Raw genomic sequence first — 13,246 nt, forward strand, 5'->3', positions numbered from 1 at the left:
CTCCTCCTCCTCCTCCTCTTCCTCCTCCTCCTTCTTTTCTCTCTCTCTCTCTTATTTTTGTTTGATTGTGTTTGTTTTGTTTTGTTTTTTTGTTTTTTGTAGGTTTGTTTTTTTTTTTTTGAGATAGAATTTCTCTTTGTTGCTCTAGCTGTTCTTTGTAGCTCTAGCTGTCCTGTTGAATAACTCGCTCTGTACACCAGGCTGTCTTTGAACTCACAGAGATCTGCCTGCCTATGCCTCTGGAGTGCTAGGCTTAAAGTTGTTTACTACCACCACCCAGCAAGGCCCTGGCTTCTCTAAGTGCATTATCCAGGGCTAATCTCTGACAGAGTGCTTACATGGTAGCCAGCTTCTGCCATAGCAAGCCTCCAAGAAAACAAACTTGCTGTGGGTGAGCTTCTGGACCCGTTACAGTTCTGCATCTGGCAAAGGTCACTGGCCACGCTCAAGTGATGGAGTTGGCTCAGCTCACCAGAAGGCTACTGCACGAGGACAGGGTAGGGGAAGTATATTTGGACACTGGCTCCTACAGTTACAGAGTGGCTGAGGGAATGGATCCATGGGTGAGAGACTTCGTTTAAAGACTTAAGGACCTGCATTTGAGTCCCTGGCATATGTGTACAAAGGCCAGGCATGGGTTGCATGCCTGGAACCTCAGCTTTGGTGATGGGTGGGTAGAGACGGGGGATCCAGAGAGTTCGATGACCATTTGGCTCACAAAGTTCAAGTTCAACGAGCTCTCTAGTCCATCGTAAGACAGCATGTCAGCAAGGGAGGTAGTGGCTGTCACCAGACACCCGGCTCTGGCCTCCACAAGTGCATATATATGTACACACATTTGCACACTCATGTTTGAGCACTACACACCTACTGCCCATCACCTCACATACACATAGAGAAATACATAGAAGTGCAATTCACCGTGGCACATCCCTGGATCTCAGCACTCTGGAGGCTGAAACAGGAGGATGGAAAGCTTTAGGCCGGCCTGGAGCATATAGAGAGACTGTTTAAAAAGGAAGGGAGGGAGAAGGAAGGGGAGGGGAGAGAAGAGGGGTATAGTTGTCTCATCGCATCAATAGGCCATGTGTCTGGGTCTCCACACAAAGGCTATGCTCTGTGCCTGCCTCTTACCTCATAATCCCACATCAACCCTGAAAGCCACCCACCTCCCGTTATTCTGTCACCTCTTGTGGATTTGCAGACTCCTCGGTGAATCCACCTAGCGTTTGAATCATGTTCCTCCCCTCTGCCTCTCCCTGTCTACCCTAAAAACTGGGAGTCATGTAGGCAGGCAGGGTGGCATGAGCCCATAACCCCTTCCCTGGGGAGGGAAGACAGAGTAGAAAGATTGTGAGTTCAAGCTCAACCTGGGCTACACAACCACACTTGCCTCACCCCACACTCCAGGATCTTCGCCCCTCTTGACGAAGTCAGCCCCGGCAGAGCAGACCCTTCCTCTGTGCGTCTCTGGAGACAGTGCATTTGGCACGCCCTCAGCTGGTCCTGACATTACACGAAGCCCCACCCCCACCTGCTTCTCTTCCTTCTGTCAATCAGCAGGAGAGGGGAAGGGAAAGAGCTCTGCCTCCTGGCTGTTGGTCCCACTAGATGCTGAGCATGGAGTTTGACCAATCTCTTCCTCTTAGAAGCCATAGCTCTCTGAGAGCTGCATTAGAGCCAGCTCTGGCAAATGCCAATACAAGGGCCTGGCTAGTTTTCTTTAATTCGGGAGGCCTGGGTTTAGTCAGAAGCTTCAGTTTGAGCCCCAACTCTGATAAGTACCAGCTATGGAACCCTGGCCAGGTCCTCCTCCTCCTCCTCCTCCCCTTTCCCCCTCCCCCTTCTCCAGACTTATTTATTTATTTTATGTATATGAGTACACTGTCACTGTCTTCAGACACACCAGAAGAGGGCATCGGATCCCATTACAGATGGCTGTGAGCCACCATTTGGTTGCTGGGAATTGAACTCAGGACCTCTGGAAGAGCAGCCAGTGCTCTTAACCTCTGAGCCATCTCTCCAGCCCCACTGGGCAGATCTTTGATCTGTTTCCTCGTCTAAAAGATGGTAAGTGCTAATTCTTTCTTATTTCAGATAAAATAAGATCATTTAATTAAAACGTTTCTTTCCGTTGAAAGATAAGAATTCCTGTATTTGTAAGATGATGTCTTGGAGAGGACCTTGTATCCTACAAAGTGCTAAGTGAGCACAAGGGACATTTTTCCCAGTAAAGATGGCCATGTTAGCCAAATATGGAAGCAGGGAGAAGGAGAATGGGAAAGATGTTCACAATAATCCTATGACATAGGATAACCCCATTTTACAGATGAGATGCCCAGCCTCAAAGACCTGACACACCCTCCCCCAGTTCACCCAGCTGGTGGCCGAGCTAGGACATGCACTTTCAGAGGTACCAGAACCTAGTCTGTGGATGGGGCTAAGGGCTCTCAAGCTGTTGGTCAAGGCTAGCCCAGTGCTTATCCCAGACAGTTGGAGTGTGTGTCTTACACGTGTTGTTACAGCGGTTTGGGCTTCCGGGTAGGTTTTCTCGGCCTGGACCCACTGAATCGAGAAGTCGGTAAAGAAAAATAGTATTTCAAAGGTATTATATTTTAAAAACCTATCCATTCACAAAATTACATTTTGGAGAAGATAGTCTGTTTTTTTTTTTTTATTTTTTCAAGATTTATTTATTTATTATATGTAAGTACACTGTAGCTGTCTTCAGACACTCCAGAAGAGGGTGTCAGATCTCGTTAAGGATGGTAATCAGTCACCATGTGGTTGCTGGGATTTGAACTCTGGACCTTCGGAAGAGCAGTCGGGTGCTCTTACCCACTGAGCCATCTCACCAGCCCGATAGTCTGTTTTTACTAAACATCTGAGAATCGGGAGTTGGGGTTGGGGAGCAGGGGAAATGACTGGTACCAAGTAAAAAGAACACAAATGTGCTTGCAGTGTTTTACAGCTTAAACAGCGATCATCATACTCTTGCTGTATGTCGTGTTCCATGCTGAATGGGGAGGGAGGTGAGGCTGTCTCCGCAAGGCCTTGTGGGAGTGTTGCCCCCAGCAGTGGACTTCCCTCTCTGCTGTCTCTGGATCTGGGGTCTCCTGTTTCCCAGGACCCTCTATTTACCTAGAACATACCCCCTCCCTTTCTGTCCTCACCCATCTGCTTGTTGTCTTAAAGGCAGAGAACAGCCCTCTCCTTGTACATTTACACTTTCCCCCTTAGACTGTACTGTGCACCAGAGCAAGGACACATGGGACAATCTCCTACTGGAAAGATTATGGCTATAGTTGAAACATTCCCATATGTACTTACCTTCATTTTACTTACCGTAATGGCGACTTTTAGCCCCGTTTTTAGAAGTAGAAGCAAAAGCCACGGGGCTTTTAAAGCAATTTTTCCAAAGCTCCACACCCAATAAATAGTGGCAGCAGCAGGATTGAGACCCAGACCTGCGACTTTGTAGCCCACGTCTAACCATTATGTTATCCTTGCTCTGTTTAGAAGGCAGGGCAACCATTCTAGAAGATACCGTTGTCTTTACCTGGTGATGTGTAGTGTGAAATGAGTAACAACTCATTTAACTTCCTGTTTGAAGGACGCAGGTACTGATTTACACGACACACACTAACTACTATGCCTCCAGGAGTACATTTCTGCTTGGTTCCTGAAAGTGTGGGCTCTGAGGTCCCTCCCACTTCATGGCTTCAAATCCCAGCTCTATTTACCGTCTGTTTGGCTTTGATCAGGATTCTTTTTTTTTTTTTTTAAGAGTTTTAAATTTATCTTACATCTATGCGTACACCATCACTGTCTTCAGAGACCCCAGAAGAGAGCATTGGATCCCATTACAGATGGTTGTGAGCCACCATGTGATTGCTGGGAATTGAACTCAGGACCTCTGGAGGAGAAGTCAGTGCTCTCAACCACTGAGCCATCTCTGCAGCCCCCTGGGCAGGATTCTTAATTATGTCATACCTCAAAAAATTGAAAAAGCAGCAGTCACTTTCTTCCAGGAGTGCATAATGAATTAAATGAGATAGTACAAATGCTTAAGTCAGAGTTGGCTATGTGCTGAGGAACGCAGAAATGCTGCCTGTGGTTAGGGTCACTTGTAGAGCCGCCATTCAGATGTGGATGTGCAGGGTGAGATGTGGGCTTGCGCCCTGTGAAGCACAGCAAGCCCTAAGGGTACCGATGAGACTTCATTTTAGGGATTTCAATCTGGCACTGGATTTCGTGGGGTCACAATTGGGAGGAGGCTGGCTGAGAGGCCGCAGGCATGGCGCAGGCAGGAAGGCTGAGAGGCCGCAGGCATGGCGCAGGCAGGAAGGGATGGGATGGGATGGGTACCAACATCCATGGGCAAAAGGCGGGTGGAGTGGACAGGCAGCTGCAGGTAAGAGGGCAGGAGAGCATGTGAGAACGCAGTGCACTGAGGGTCACTCCGGGAGAGCAGACCCCCAGAAGAGTGGCTTCTACCCCAGAGCAATGAGAGGACATGAGGCCAACAGAAACCGGGAGCAGAGGCTGCTGGAGGCATCTGTCACACAGCCTCCATTTGCACAGAACTGGAAAAGAGAGTGCCCCATAACCGCTTGGCAATTGGCCGAGACAATTTACCTCAGAGAGGTCAAGACACAAGGGCGGAGACCTCTTGCTGCCCCCAGTATGCTTTCCACAGCTAACCTGTGTGTCTCCTTCCCGGGCCCCACTCTCACTCTGTGCTCCCCCTTCCCCTGTCTACCTGCCCTGTTCTTGGAGAAGCAGCTTAAGAACGGAAAATCACTGTTGGACCTCAGCTTCCCCACTGGTCTTTGGGTGTGGTCCACATCTGTACCTACCCTGACCCCCGAACAAGAAGGGCTCTTACCTCGCTGAAGTCCAGGTGCCACTGACATCAGGTAGCCGAAGGACTCCTGATGGATAGAGATGGGTGATTGTGTTGAAGATAGAGTCACGGGGTGGCCAGATCTACAAGGTGATCTACATGGGTGAGATGGGGTTTGGGATATGAGACCTTTGGGTCTGATAGGCAATGACTGAGCTAGTGCCAGGGTGACCTATCTACCTTGTTTTCATCCCCAGTCACAGCCTAGCATTGACAGTAAGTGCTCAATAAATTACTCATCGGATGAATACACAAGTGCCAGGCTGCCAAGCCTTCTCCACTTGTCATACAGAGGGCTAGAAGGCTTGCCACCCTGTCCCGGAGATGCAGAGCCTTGAGATACATTTGTGCTATCGTTCCTCGAGTGGGAAGCTGAAGAGCCCTTCTGGGGGGCTTTAAAGGGTGGTAACACAGCTGCTGTATTCACAGCAAAGAGCTAAGGGGAGGACATGGCTATCAGCCAATGAAAACCAGCCCGCTAGCCAGTGTGGTTCCTGGACAGAGGTTGCAGACCCTGGGATAGATGGCAGCACAGGATATGCTAATCTATGCAAATGATGGCACAACCTCATTCAGGCTTCCCAGAAAAGAATATTAATGGATGTCATTGGACAGCTGGCCTCCTGCAGCCAGGATTCCAGTCATCACACTACCATCCTGTGGCAAAGAGGCAGATAAACAGACCTCCTTAAAGTCATGCTGAATTCTGGTCCCCTTCAGGTCTGCTGGTGGCAGGAAGAAGAGCGGCAACTGAATTGCAAATGCAGCATCTATACTGATGGATGCCTGTGTTGTCTGGATGAGACCGTGACCCCGGGTTGGGGTCTGGGGAGCTGCACGATCTTTGGGACTTGGCTTGTGAATGTGTAGGAGCTGTGGATGAGAGGACCTGGAGCAGCCATGGGTGGCAGGCATGGAGCAGGGGGCTCTCAGAAGCCTTTCCTGGTAGAAAGAGTTTGGGGAGCTGGGGTCCTGAGTCATTAAGGTAACTTAATTCACTCTGAAGCAAAACAAGAAGTGGGTGTGGGGTCCCAGAAGGGACTGTGCATGGCCAGGGACTAGACGAGACTAGGAGAGATGGCTAAGGCTGTGTAGTCTTCAAGAACAGAGGCCTTTGATGGTAGAGGAAGTGCCACAGACTGGGAACAAGGAAACTGCCATGGGGCCCACTGTGTAAGGCATGGTCTGGCCTCATTTGTTCATTCCCCAGAGGTCCCTCTGGGCAGGCCCTGTACTCACTGCAGGGCCAGCAGTAGCAACATACACAGACCCCATTTCATGGATGTAAAGTCTAGTGGAGAGAAGGGATACAAAGCTCATGGAATGGCTAAAGTAGGTAAGGTGGGATGATCGCATCGTGTCCAGTTTAGTCTGATACAGCAGGAGAGCGTTCATGAAGACCTGGTTCTAAGGCTGAGACCTGAAACAGAACAGAGGCTAACTAAATGGGAGGCTGGAGTTGTAGGTATAGCAGAGGGGCTGTTCTTGTAGAAGGACCAATGTGTGCAAAGACTCCGTGGTAGGAAAAGGCAAATAGCTCTCCAGCTATGACGCATGAAGACATGTGTGTAGCATGAAGAGAGATGTGGTGGAGCATGATAAGGCAGGAGTGGGAGGAAGCCAGGTTACACACACCCAGGTCATGGTCAGGACTTGGGACCTGAGGCAGAAGGCAATGAGAAGACAGTCAAGCCAATCCGAGGCACAAACCGATCAGTTTAATGATTTCACAGATACTCCTTTAATTGATGAAGAGTGTCTCTAATAGAAAAGAGCTGGACTAAGTGCCCCTGAGTACTATATGCCACAAATGCTACATGCTACAGAACTTGTGGGATGAGGCACTTTTGGGAATGAGAAATAGCAAAGGGCTTGGACACACAAAATTCGGTTCAGAGAAGAGCCTCTTCTTCCTTAAACTGATGTACAAGACCAAGCCTTAGTCTACAGACTAAGCTGGAATCTGCAGTCCTCTCCTTAGCCCCTCTTCTCTGTGCAAAGGTGACAGGGTGGGCTAGTTCTCACCTCAACATGGTCACCTTCTTGGGATGGCATTTGGGACACCATATATGGCTGAAATCATCACTACCCAGTACCCAGTACCCGGTATCCAGTACCCAGTACCCGGTACCCAGTACCCAATCTGGTATTACATTCCTGTAGCTACCTAAAGTAGCAGAATGGGCTCCGATCAATGATCCTTGTTTTGTCATTTTGATGTTGAACTGTTCCAGGTCCCTCATTCCCATTGTAGAGATAATTTTATGCTCAAACAAACAGAGAAGGAATGGGGGTAAGACTGGCTCTCCAAGAAGAGGTCCCTGGTCAGTAATATCTTACTCTGTAGTTACAGACAACACAGACAGTTGCGTACAAAGACCATAAAACAAAGAGCCAACATGTGACATTTAATTCAAGATTAAAGGAAACTGTCAACTGGATCTGATTGTGCTCATCCAGATGTCACCAGAAACAGCTGTATGCCATCTGCTGGGGTGTGTACCACCAGCTGGAGCAGCCCCACTAAGCCCTGGTTTGCCTTGCTCCACACCAGGAAGGCCAGCTGAGGTTGGGGACTCACCCATGGCTGAGGAATGATGGGAGGAACAGGAAGTTCCGCCTCCCCAGCCCACTTCACAGGCCCTTTCTGTGCTAACAAAGGTAAGTAATGAATTACTGATAAGTGGCCTCTTTTAAAGGGAAATTATTCAGGAAAGCAGGTGAGAGTCTGTAGACATTTATCTTCTGGCTCAGAGAAGCGGGCTGAGAGATAGAGAAAGGTAAGGGAGATGATTCATGACCAGGGCCTTCCATCCCTCACTCTGGGTGTCCTTTGCAATGGGGAAGCAGGATTGATGGGTCTCAGGCTGGCGCTGTGGTGGAAATCTGCCGGCTTCAACAGCCAATCCAAAGAGGCTGAGAATCAGTGGCAATAAAGGGCTGAGCCCCCAAACGGAGGCTCAGAGCCAGTCTGGGCCTCGCATGGGACAGAGGATGATAACCTTTGGTCTCTGGACAGGCCACTGAGCTCACCAGGAGCCATGAAAAGCCCCATCTTCTAGAAGTAAAAACACTGGTCCAGGGTGCAGGAAATTGGCTTCCAGGCTCTTGGCACTTGGCTCTTCTCTTCTCCTGGCCCAGCTGCGAAACTGTCACGAGCCAGTGGGCACCCAGGGGCAATATTTGGACCTGCGTCCTTTGGTGTTGCATGATGTGAACTTTAAAAGAAACCTTGGAAAACAAGTTGCCTTAAAAGAAACAAAACAAACTAAAACAACAACAAAAACCCCATACACCCATGAAGTCCCTATCCCCTTTTCCTTCCCATGACCCCTTTCGTCCTTTCTGATGTTCCTCTCAGCCTCTTCTGCCTCCATCTTTCTAGAACATAGTTACCTCCCAGCTCTTAGAGTCCCCACCGACCGTGTACAGGTAAAAATAGACGCTCTTGCTGCTGCCCACCTCAGGTGCCCTGGGCCCCGTTCCTCAAAGCTCCAGGCTTCTCTTTTTGAGAGGCAGATGCTGAGAACTCTGCTCAGCACCCACTGTGCACAACCCCAAAGTGCCTGGGAGTTAATGGCCAGCGAGGCAAAACTTTGATCAATGGAAAATGGGAGCGAGTGGAAAATTCTTCCCTCTTCCTCCCTCCCAGCAGATGCTCCGGAGACATACAGCTTTTTGAAATGGTCTTGCAAGATTGAGCAATCAGCCGTCCTCAGCACCAGCGGGCTCCGTAATGCATCCTCAGAGTGGTTCCCTACCCCCTCCTGTCCCACACTGTGCCTCCTCAGGCAGCAAGAGGACATCAGCCCTGCCATTGTCTCAGGCGCTGCTGCTTTTGGGGGAGCATAGGAAAAGGCAGTGTTCGTTTTAGCGGTAACACTAGAGCTTGGCCCTTGGGAGGGGATTTGCCGGTTGGACCTGATACTGGGGTATCAACTAGAATCTCACTGCTGGTGATGAATTGAGTGGCAGAAAGTTTGACCTGCTGTGGCATCAGAGTGACCAAAACCCTCGCTCACCTGTAGCATGTGGGCAAGAGCTGCTCCCGGAAGGTAAGGTACCGGGTTCTGCAGTGAACTGGGCACCAGATGTTACCATGGACAGATAGGAGAGAGAGGTGGTGAGAACTCTGCAGAGAGTCAAGTGTGTTGATACAGGGACACTGATTCTTGACATTGGCCCTTGTGTGTAACTGGTCCAAACAGACCTTAGTCATGACAGCGTGATAAAGCTAATTGGCTTCTCCAGCACAATACCAAAGAGGGTTCTGAGGCTTAGGCAGACAGACAGTGGTCGAGGGCAGAGTTCTGTGCTGTGACTATGGGTTACGTGGGGGACCTACCCCACAAAGGGTGTACTAAAATCTGACACCTGGACTTTATAAAGCGACTTATGTGGAACTAGCGCCTTGGGAGACCCAGACAAGCTAAATTGCAGCCATTGGCTAAAGAGGAACAAACTGGCAAGAAATTTCATGGTAGCTTCCCTCAGTGGTCTGGGGCTGATGGTGGCCCTGGGTAGAACAGGATTCAGGAAGAGTAGAGGCCGGGGATGGCATTTCCATCTCAAAGGCATTGTGGGCAGCAAGGCTGGGAGTAGCACCTTAGGCCTTGACCAGTCAGCCAAGACGGGCAGCTGCCAAGGGAGTTGCTGAACATGTCATTTAAAAAATGCTCAAGAGACAGTAAGCAAAGGGAAGCGTCAGACTTCCCCTGACTTGCAGATGTGTCATTTCCCAGAAGCCACTAGGGGAAGGGAAGAAGGTTTCCTGGAGAAAGGGCCTCACAATGCCGGAATAGGAGCACGATACTACTCCCCATCCTCCTCCATGGAACTAAGGACTTCAGTGCAGGCTCTGGCCTGACCAGCAATGGACCAGAGGGGTGCCAGGGGGTCTCTGGCTGCCTGCAGTTACCTCACTGGTCTGGGAGTATGTAACAGGGATGGAAATGAAGCACAGCCTACAGAGCCCCTCCCACACAGTCTCACAACCAGTGAATAAAGGCCCATTATGTCTGGATGGGCCAAGTGGGAGGCCCGGAAACTACCCTGCAGGTCAGACAAGATAATAAATTGGGGGAATTATTGGCACATTCCGGGCAAAACTGCAGAGATTAGTGCCACATTACCAACTCACAGGATGGAGAGTAAGTGGCCCTGCCCTACTGCTAACATGAAATTAATCTTACGAGCGACCTTGGATGAGCACACACTGACCCGGGTGGCAACACCGACCGCAGTTTCCATGCCAGAGGTGGCCATTTTACTGAAGTAGGTCAAGCTGCCTCTGACACCTGGGGGAGGCTATAGCTCAAGCAAAGACATTTCTTCCTCGCCCGCACATGGCAGGAACACATCTGCTATCTCACTCTAGGGATGGGGACATCTCCCTGGTCTCCATCTTAGTCTGGTCCAAATGGGCCTCCAGGTGTGCATTCTGTGGGGCACCACACTGACTCACTGGAGGGATGGTGATTTGTAAGTTGTTCCTGGTGAGGAACCCCCCAGAAAACTCTGGGTGCTCTAGTAAAGTTTAGGTGAACCAGAGAGAAAAAGCCAAGGACTGGCCATATTGGGGTGTTTGGGGAGGATCTAGTGGTCAGGAGTTCTAGGCCATACCCTCTAAGATAAAATACACATCGTCACATTATATACTTTTTCTCTCTAGGGAGAAGCACAGTGTTTGGGGGGCAATAACCTTTTGAGGTAGTGTCTAATATAATGCTGGTGGGATACTACGGGGTGACTGGAAAAATTGCCTTTTTCATTTTTGTTTGTACAATTGTGTGTGTGTGTGTGTGTGTGTGTGTGTGTGTACTCACTCAAGCATGTGTATGCTATGGCACAGGTGTCGAGGTCAGAGAACATCTTACTAGAGTCAGTTCTTCTGTCATGTGGGTACCTGGGATAGAACTCAGGCCACCAGCACCCTAACCCAGCGAGCCACCTTGCCAGCCCGAACTACCTGCTTTTAATAGGATCTAGATTGACAGAGAGATCTATAGGGGGGTTAGCCACTGATGCAAGCTGCATTCAGCTTAGGTGTCCCAGCATACCATCAGAGCCCTGTGTGGGACTTAAAGATGCCTATGGAAGTCATGGACAGAAAGCCTGTCTATGGAGCAGACACAAAGCACATAGAGTTCAGGTTTCCCATCAAAGCCACCAAAGGCATCCATAGCAGAGGAGGGGGGCCACCCAATCGGGTAAGAAGAACGATGCATCCTGGGCGTGTCCGCCAGCATCTCCATCAGTCACCACCGGGCAGGTAGAGAGTGACAACGGTGGCAGGGAGGAGGCTGTACCTGAGCCAGCAGTGTAGACCGCTTCCCCAGATCAACCTTGGAGCTGCCTCAGGTGCCTCCACCAGCGGCCATGAGAAAAGAGCGATGCTGATCTCTTAATATGCCATGGATCCTTAAATGAGCTGGCCGGCACCTGATCGCACATGCTTGTACCTGACCCCAGAACCCTGCCAGGGGCAGCAATTCATCCTCACCAGGATGCACGTTAGTATGGATGTAGGTCTGTCTACATGCTTATGAAAGCCAAACAGTGCCAGTAACTAAAAGTGCACAAAGCATTCCATTTCCTAGTATAATATCCCCCCAACACTATTTCCCATCAAGAAACCCATCATCATCCAGGGAGGAGTGCCAGCCGTGACGGGAAGTCAGGGCATGACAGTGGTGTCAGGTGCTCTGCCGCAGGCATCTAAGTGCTTCTAAAGGTCCTAGTGTCTGCCTGCCTTCTGTTTCACCTGAGAGAGCAGCTCTGCCAGGAGGTCAGGCACACGCGCGTGGCCTGACACGTGCTTCTCTCCTCCTGCACTGCGGCTATGTGGCAAGGAACACCAAGGGACATACAGTGGCTTTCAAGCTCACAGCCTAGAAGACGAAGAAGCACAGTCCTCCGTGGGATGTCGGAGGACGTCTGCCTCCCGCAAAGGAGTTTTTACAGTTTCTTGGGTGAGAGGTTGTCCACAGGCAGCTAGTGTGATGAGGTCAGAACTGTCTGTCAATTCTTCCTGCCTCATTCTCTACCTACAACTCTAGCACCCCTAAAAGCACAGAGCACAGGCTCTACTTTCTGAAGAATCTGGGTGAAGACAGTCTCTAGCCTATGAGCTGAATGTCTCTTGTCACCTACTGCCTGGACCCCACAGTGCTTCTTAGTCTTTGTGTCATCTAAGATTAGACACCGGAGGGAACAGATTTATTAGCCCTCTGCTTTTCTATCTGTGGGCCAAGGGTAAATAGTCTCCCCCAAGTTCATTGGTCAAATGCTCCTGTTTCCTGGAGACTATCTCTTGCCTTGGGCGCTACAGGATGAATCCTGAGATTTCAGTTGGTCTTGAGTTCCACTGTTGGGGAGGACTCTACAGGGACTTCTAGAATCAACCCGTCTCCCAAATGCAAAGTTTTCCCAGATAATTAGAAGTCATCTGGGAAAAAAGAGAGCCAATGACATTGCAGAGCTATGGAGAGGAGTGGGAGAGGGGTGTTGACTTTGCAGAGCTGCATCTCCAAGAACTTGGACAAGGTCTGGAAAATCTGCGTCGAGGGAGAAGAGCCAGGCCTCCCGAGCATTTCTGGAGTCTCTCCATGGGGCCTGGGATCCAGGCCGGGAAAGCAATGCTATGTTTGGACAGCTTTCAGAGAGGCACGCAGACTCAGCAGCAAACTGCTTCAAAGGGAGAGGGCCATGTTCCCCATGTTCCCCAGCAACAGCAGCCATGGGTAACATGGTCCACATCAGGCATTTTGACCAGCATGCGCCTTCCCCTGCTATCTTAGGAATGAGGAAGAGAGAAGAAACAGACCTACACAGGAATTATGTCAAATCTGATCTTTCGCTGTACTTATAGGCAACAGGAACAAGGACGAGGCCAGATGTTCTAACCAGGAGTAGAACAAAGAGTAAGTGACATGGTCAGGGGGATTTTTACAGGAGAAGAGACATGGCTCAGACTGTTGGGCAGGCACACATTTCAACCAAAATATGATAACCAGAAGATTTTTGATTACCTGGGACACATAAGGTAATGCTGGGCTCTAGGTATGTGGGATATGGAAAGTGTAGAAGGCAGACGAGTAAACGCACCCGCCTACTGTCGACCTATCACACCAGACTCAATAAGGACAATAAACACTCGTACACCAGGAACATGCAGGATGGAAGGGGTCAGGCCAGCATAAGCAGCGTCTTTCACGGAGGATGTGAAAGAAATGTCCTATCACACTGTCAACAAGACAAAAAGGCCACCAACAGATTGGGAAAGGATTTTTACCAATCCTAAATCTGATAGAGGACTAATATCCAATATATACAAAGAGC

This window comes from Mus pahari, chromosome 10, assembly GCF_900095145.1.
Source record: "Mus pahari chromosome 10, PAHARI_EIJ_v1.1, whole genome shotgun sequence".
NCBI lineage: Eukaryota > Metazoa > Chordata > Mammalia > Rodentia > Muridae > Mus > Mus pahari.